Raw genomic sequence first — 6,695 nt, 5'->3', positions numbered from 1 at the left:
AATTGTCCTTCTATTGCTAATGACTGTAGAATACACAGTTCAGTGTTGTTTAAATAGAGATTTCAAATAACTTTCTTGTAATCGTTAATCATTTTAGCAGGTGGCATGAGGTCAGCAATCAATAAGCACGTGAAAGTGTTGCAAATGAGGCTCAGGGATCAATAGAACATTCCTCTTCCCATGGAAACACAGCCTACTCAGATGGTTGTCCTCGCTGTTCCTTTCTGTTTTGTATTTATGGTAGATTCACAAGCACATTTTTTATGGAAAAACTGCCAAATTAGGGAAATTGACAAAATGCGTCTCACCAACATCATGACAGAGATGGCATTTGTTATAAAGAACATATCCTGAGAGAGGCCGGAGCAGGCATATAATTTGGTACAGAGGCTAAGGTTGCAAAGGAAAGTTCTCAGCCTTTAATGGGGATGTGTCGTCACTGATCCACTTTCTTTTGCATGTATTTTTAAATGTATTACAAAGGCATACACTCATCTTAGTATGTGGAATTCTGTTACGGGTTTATTTTAAAAGACACACACTTAAATATGTAGGCTTTTGTTTATCAGGCTGAGACAAAATATTACCTTAATAAACTACAGCTTCACTTTTGTTTCTTAGGCATTAAAACATTTTAATTACTGATAATTAATGGGAATATGAGTTGTTTCATGAAAAAATACAAAAATATTTACTGCTCCATTGCATAAAATAGATTTTCATATATACTGTCCTCCCCCTCCCTTGTTAGGCAGAAAGTAGATTTGTATTTATTATAAAGTTCATTACCGTGTCTACAGATACATGTGTTCCTGCATATTTCATAAATGTCATTGTTTAACATAAAACATTTTACAAACTGTTTAAAAATGTTAAAGTACTTTTGTGGTAAAGAAGTAAAAAGAGAGAGATTCGAGGAATGAAAGGAATCCCTTTGTTGTTTGCGCCTTTAATTATTTTCTGGAGAGATATTATAGGAACCACATTTGCTTCTGTGTACCTCAGTATCTGTAGGAGATGACCTAGAAATTTACAACAGGGGTCAAGCCTGGGCTTGAGATAAACCCATGAGAAGAGCCGTAAGCTAGAGAGAAAGAAAAGTTTAGAAATAAGAAAAGTGATTTTTTAAAAAAAGCAGCATGCACATCGCCCCAGGGGGTGATCTCTAGCAATATCCTCTTTACTCATGTAAGTACTCAAAAAGAAAAAGAAAACAAACAAGCAAAAAACCCCCTCAACTCTTGTGAACTTAGGAGGAAAATATAAAAGACAGCCAAGAAGGAAATTCTCTAATGTTGCACTTTGGAGTCTGCGTAGGGGTCCCGCCTATCCTTGACTCCCTTGGGGGAATATTTCCTGGGCAGAAACTGGTCCTCCCCGCAGTCGCCAGAGCACTGATTCCCAGAAGGTGTAACGACGCGTGTGGCTGGGACAGGGAGAAAGGGTTGCCACTCATCTGTTGCACAAGCGCGAAGCTGGAGCAGGCATCTGCTGGGACGCAACGGGCGACGAGCAGCACACCCCAGGGCTTTTGGAAGATAGTAGGAATCAAGTAGAACCCGAGGGTGTCAAGTCGGGTAATCGCTAATCGCTAGCTAAGATTCCGCGTGGACGCCACTCTCTGTTTTACAAATGGACTCTCCAGTCCCTGGGTCGTGACCAACCAAGCCTCCGTGAGTGACAAGCTGGGAACCACCGCGTCGCAGTGGCAAGCAAGTAAGTTATTGCCAACTTTGCCGATATATATCATTTTCCTCTAAACACTTTGATTTTATTCTCAGGTGTGACCATTAAAGTGATTGCCAAAAGATAACTTTTATCCTGAAATCTCAGTACGCTGATGGGAGCATCTCTCTCTCTCTGTCTCTGTCTCTGTCTCTGTCTCTCAATACATCCCACCTGAAGCCACCGAACTTCGCGCTCCTAGGCTGGTGCGCGTTTGGGGTTTTAGTTAATATTTGGAAACTTACTGATTTCCTATGCCTGTTGCAAAGCCAGAGCTGGATGAGGGTAGGTGGAATGCTGCCTCGTCATTTATTCATTGCGACTGTCTCCATTGTTGACACTAGTAGCAAGCCGCAGACGCCTGCTCTTGCAGGGGAAGTCTGACACCTTGAGGACGGGAGAGCGGGTGCCGGGACCCCAGAAGAGCCAGAGTGGGAGAAGCGTTGAGAGTTACGGGGTGAGGGTGGCAGTTACTTTTTCAAGTCAGGCGACCTGCCGCCCGGGGGCTTGTTTACTAGGGTGGGAGCAGGGTGCGCAGAAGCCGGGTCCTGACGCCAACTGGAGTCGCGCAGCCTGCAGAGCTCGCCCGGAGCCTGGAGGTGTGTCTGGCTCGCCTCCAGGATCACTGGGTGGGTTCTGGCCACCGACCGGGCTGGATGACCGCTGGTTCGTGGTGAGCTCGCCTGTCCCCAAACACTTGGCTCACCCCAAACATTTGGCCCCGGGAGGCGGAGGGTATTCCTGGGCAGCCGAGCCGGGGTCCCGCCCTCGCGCGGGTCCCATCCACCGCCAGGCAGAGCGGTGCGTGGGACGCGCATCTTCGCGAGCGGTCCCCTCCGAACCCGGTCTGTGCGGACCTCGAGTCAGGAAGCCGGCGGAGATGGAGGGAGGGGTGCCTTCCTCTGGGTTCATCGGCTGACAGCCGTGGGAACGCTAACTTTATCCGGAGGGGTCCGTAAGGGCGGGGGTGGGCGAGGTTCTCCTCCCCCGGAGCTCACCTCCCCCGCCAGGGCCTCCCCTCCCCCGCCTCCCATGGCATCACTCTCGTAGCATCCTCACTCCGCCCAGTTCGGTGCCAGCTGCGTGGGCTCCAGCTTCGTGCGTTTTCCTTGGAATGCTCCAAAACTCGGCGGAGACTAAGGAAATCCCGCTGGAATTTGCCGGGCGTGCTCTCACCCGGCAAAAGCACCCGCGCCGCCGACCTTGACTCGATCCCCCTTCAGCCAGAAGATTGCAACTTTGCAGGTAAAGAGGGTGTCGCCTCAGAGCTCCATTTGCCCCGAGCTATACCTCGCCTGCTGTCTGGGATCTCGGTTAAGTTTCTCAAGCTGCCTGGGAAGCCGGCTCTCTCTTGGAAGGCAGACATCCCTGGGGGGTTACGAGTTCAAGAGGCTCCGGCTGCACGGTTTCTCTTTAAGGCTTGGGACTGGGTCCGTGAAGCTTTCTGTGGTGGACCCGGGCTGAGCTGGAGTTCTCAGCCTTTCACCGCAGCCGGCTTTAAAGCAGGGGAGAGGGCAAACGTGAACCCCCAGTGTGACTTATATGGTACTCAAAGCAGCAGCAGCCACGACATGGAGCTGGGAAAGAAGGCTGTTTTTAGCCTTTTATGCATTTAGGGAAAATGGAGATCTTGGTGGCCCCTGGGCGTATATAAGTGAGCCCTTAGATTCTGGTACCTAAACTGGGGTAGTGAAGAAAGGATAGTTATCAATATTCTGTCGATCAATTATACTCTGCGTCATTTTCATTCTCCATCAAAAAACAGAAACACTTATCCGTGTCGCTGGACCCAGGCTAGGGATTCCTAGTTTGCTTGGCAACTGAAATTCCAACTAAGGCAATGACCCTGTTTGCTACTTGGCTGAATCACTGACGTTTGCTGCACAACTTGTTGTTCTAGCTGAGAACTCAGCTGCCTTTTGTGATGAGGTAACTAGAGAATACTGGAAGGGGATGGACGGTTGGGAGAGATTGAGACAAGGGAGCTCCCGTGTCTTGTCTGTATTCACTATGCTGTATCCACTACGGTGTAATCCTGTTCACATGGTTTCTTAGGGTGGCCCTTCGCGGTTAATATCCACAGGGGAAAAATGCAGCAGGTCGCTTACTCTGAGTAAGCACCAAGCCAAGGGAGCAGGAAGAGACAGAAGCAAGTTTTACTTGTTTTATTAAAAGGAAATTTAAAACAGACTTGTAACACTGAAAAAAAAAATTCCATTCTCATATACTTTCTGGATTTCCTATTACGGTAATTACTGCACAAAACGTATTACAAATTCTTTAAGAGAAAAGGTTAGCTAGAGTTTGTTGTGTTTGTTTTGTTTTTTTTAAATTCTGAATTAGGGAGAGTAAGAGTGGGTGGATATGTTAAAACATTGAAATCGTCATCACTGTGTTATGGTTGGCTATTTAAACTTAGATTTGTAATACCTACTTCTGTTTACCCGGACAGTAGACCAAGAAACACCTCTCTTTTAAGTATGGAAGGCAAAGAATCAATAAGATAAAGGGATAACTAGCAGTTCTAATATTAGAATCAAAATTTAGTAAGATATTGCTAAAGAAGCACTTTAAAAACTATATTTATAAATTAATGCAGTTAATGCAAATCAGTATGTTGGTAGAAGTTAAATTGGCTTTATCAAAGTATTTTATGCAAATGTCTTGAATTAATGGATGGTTAGTACAGGTAGAAAGAAAGCAAGCACTTTCATTGTTCATGAATGAGACCACAGAGCTGGAGACCCTTTCAGTAGAGCTGATCAGAGCTCAGCTACCCTGCTAAGCTTGCCGTTGTGGAGTGAAGTGCCAAGAAATTTACACACAAGGAGAAGTACTAACAGGTTAATGAAATTGATACATAAGATGTACTTAATATTCATTGAGTGAATGAATATATAGTTAGGTAGGCAGACAGTTTAAGGCATAGCAAGAAGATTTTTAATTGCAAATTTAGAAAAGTTCTTCCACTTAGGTAAGAGCTTAAAGGAACATGGGCATTCATCAAAGCATAATCTATCTCAGCTTAACAGATAAAAGAAACATGTCTCTTTAGTAAATCCTGTCAAATATTAACTCTGAAGATCTTGGGTTTTGAAAAGTAAGTTTCAATTTACTTGCTTAATGGTCATTCTCACAGATATAAGAGGTGGAATAAATTTTCCATTACTTATAAGCTTTAACATTTTGTAATTTTTACATTATTTATTTTTCTGTGGCAGTTATTCCTGTAAAGTCAAGTTCAAAATGCAAAGAGAAAACCTTGAGAAAATTAAAGTTCTATATGAATTTTATGGCCACTTTGATTATTAAAATGGTAAGACATCAAATAACTTTCCACATAAGATAACTTTTATTAACTCATACTTTATATAAGTAGGAAACACCAGACATTGCTTTTATTCTTTCTGATTAGGGGAATTTGAATATCGTGTTCAGTACATACATTTCAAACTTTTAAACTTAAACCCTATTATAAATGTGATAAATTACTATTGAAGTATAATAATAACCTCTAGAGATGCACTGATTAACCCCACTGAATTGAAAATAGTTTCACAAATATATTGTAGAAAATATTGTCATAGTTTTATGCCTGTGTGTTTAATTGCCAGGATAATTTATGGCAATTCAGATTATCCACATTATATTTAGCAACTGAAAACTGACAATCTGCCTTTTCTAATTAATTCATATATTGGAACAAAAATAAAGACATGCATACTTTTGTTCAGTAGTTAATATTGTGAATATCAGTGCTCCAAGAGATAAAGGATTTTGTAAATAAAGATATAGAAGAAATGCTAAACACTAGCTAGGAAAGTAAAACTGTGGACTGAATATTTTCTTATGAAAATGTGCCTGGTTTATTTTTAAAAACAAGCTAGATGAAGGGAAATATAATAAACTATTAACTTTTCTTTTTTCAAAATCATAATTGCTGAACATTTTATGAGATCAGATTCTAATGTGCATCTTTTCCTCCCACGTTGTACTGTCTGGGCCAAACTGAAACTAGTTTACTCACCTCTTTAATATCTATGGAAAACCCACCATAAGCATTTTGGTTCTTATTAAAAATGATGAAGAGACAGCTCAGAACAAAAACCTTGTCTTTTCACCTAATTTATGCTTCATCATGCCTCACAACACATACTCATACCAAATAAACATTAAAACTTGTTAATTCAACCCACCTTAAATTGGACATTTGCTTCTATCTAGTTGTGATGAAAAACTGCTTTAGAACTATCTTTCTTCTCCTTATGTTTTCTAGTTCTAATCCTCCAAGATGCATTGAGACCTTAATATTTTAAGAGATTTGAGAATATTTTGATCAGGGATGTAATATCATAGCTGTATCTTTTTAATCAGTACAAATATAGACCTGATCTCTGAGAACATTAGTACTACCAAAATACGCTAGGATGAAAAAATACATATAGGAGAAGAAGCTCTTCATTTGTGAAACTGAAAATTAAAGACACATGCATTGAAAATGTATCAATTTAAAACTACATTGTTCCATGAACTATTCAGTAAATGTACTGACATACTTAAATTTTTAAAAAATCTCAGTGATCCCTCTGAAAGTTCAGTTTCACTTAAACAGGTTATAAAAGAGAGACAATAGTTTCAGTACTTGATCTTTTCTTTTAACTGATATCCCATTAATATTAGTGTATGTTTTGTCAATCCTTATAAAAATGTTTCCTTTGAAACACAGCAGTGTCACTGAGTAACGGCTTCTTGAGAAGCAACAGACGACACATGGGCACAGTTTTATTCATAAAATTAGAAATGTTAAGTAAAACGTTAATTTAAAAACGTGGCTTGATGGCTTTATCTAGCACACTGCATTCTTTTTCAGAAATGGCAAGTGAAATGTAATGAATCAGATGTGCATTCGTTACACTCTGCCTGTAGTTTGCTATGTTTTTGAAATCTGTTGAAAAAGTTACCATAAGTCA

General features: G+C 41.2%; 1 protein-coding gene across 1 annotated transcript in view; it reads left to right on the top strand.

The window, feature by feature from the left end:
* The first annotated feature begins 1,547 nt into the window (after window positions 1–1,547).
* TRPC4 (transient receptor potential cation channel subfamily C member 4) overlaps window positions 1,548–6,695 on the top strand; it is a 166,481-nt gene continuing 161,333 nt past the window's right edge. Inside the window, exon 1 of the mRNA XM_059903117.1 lies at window positions 1,548–1,716. The gene's annotated coding sequence lies outside the window, so the exon portion shown is untranslated. The remainder of the gene's footprint in view (window positions 1,717–6,695) is intronic.

The sequence above is a fragment of the Balaenoptera ricei genome, chromosome 18, assembly GCF_028023285.1.
Source record: "Balaenoptera ricei isolate mBalRic1 chromosome 18, mBalRic1.hap2, whole genome shotgun sequence".
Lineage (NCBI taxonomy): Eukaryota > Metazoa > Chordata > Mammalia > Artiodactyla > Balaenopteridae > Balaenoptera > Balaenoptera ricei.
This window is presented reverse-complemented; position numbering and strand designations above follow the sequence as displayed.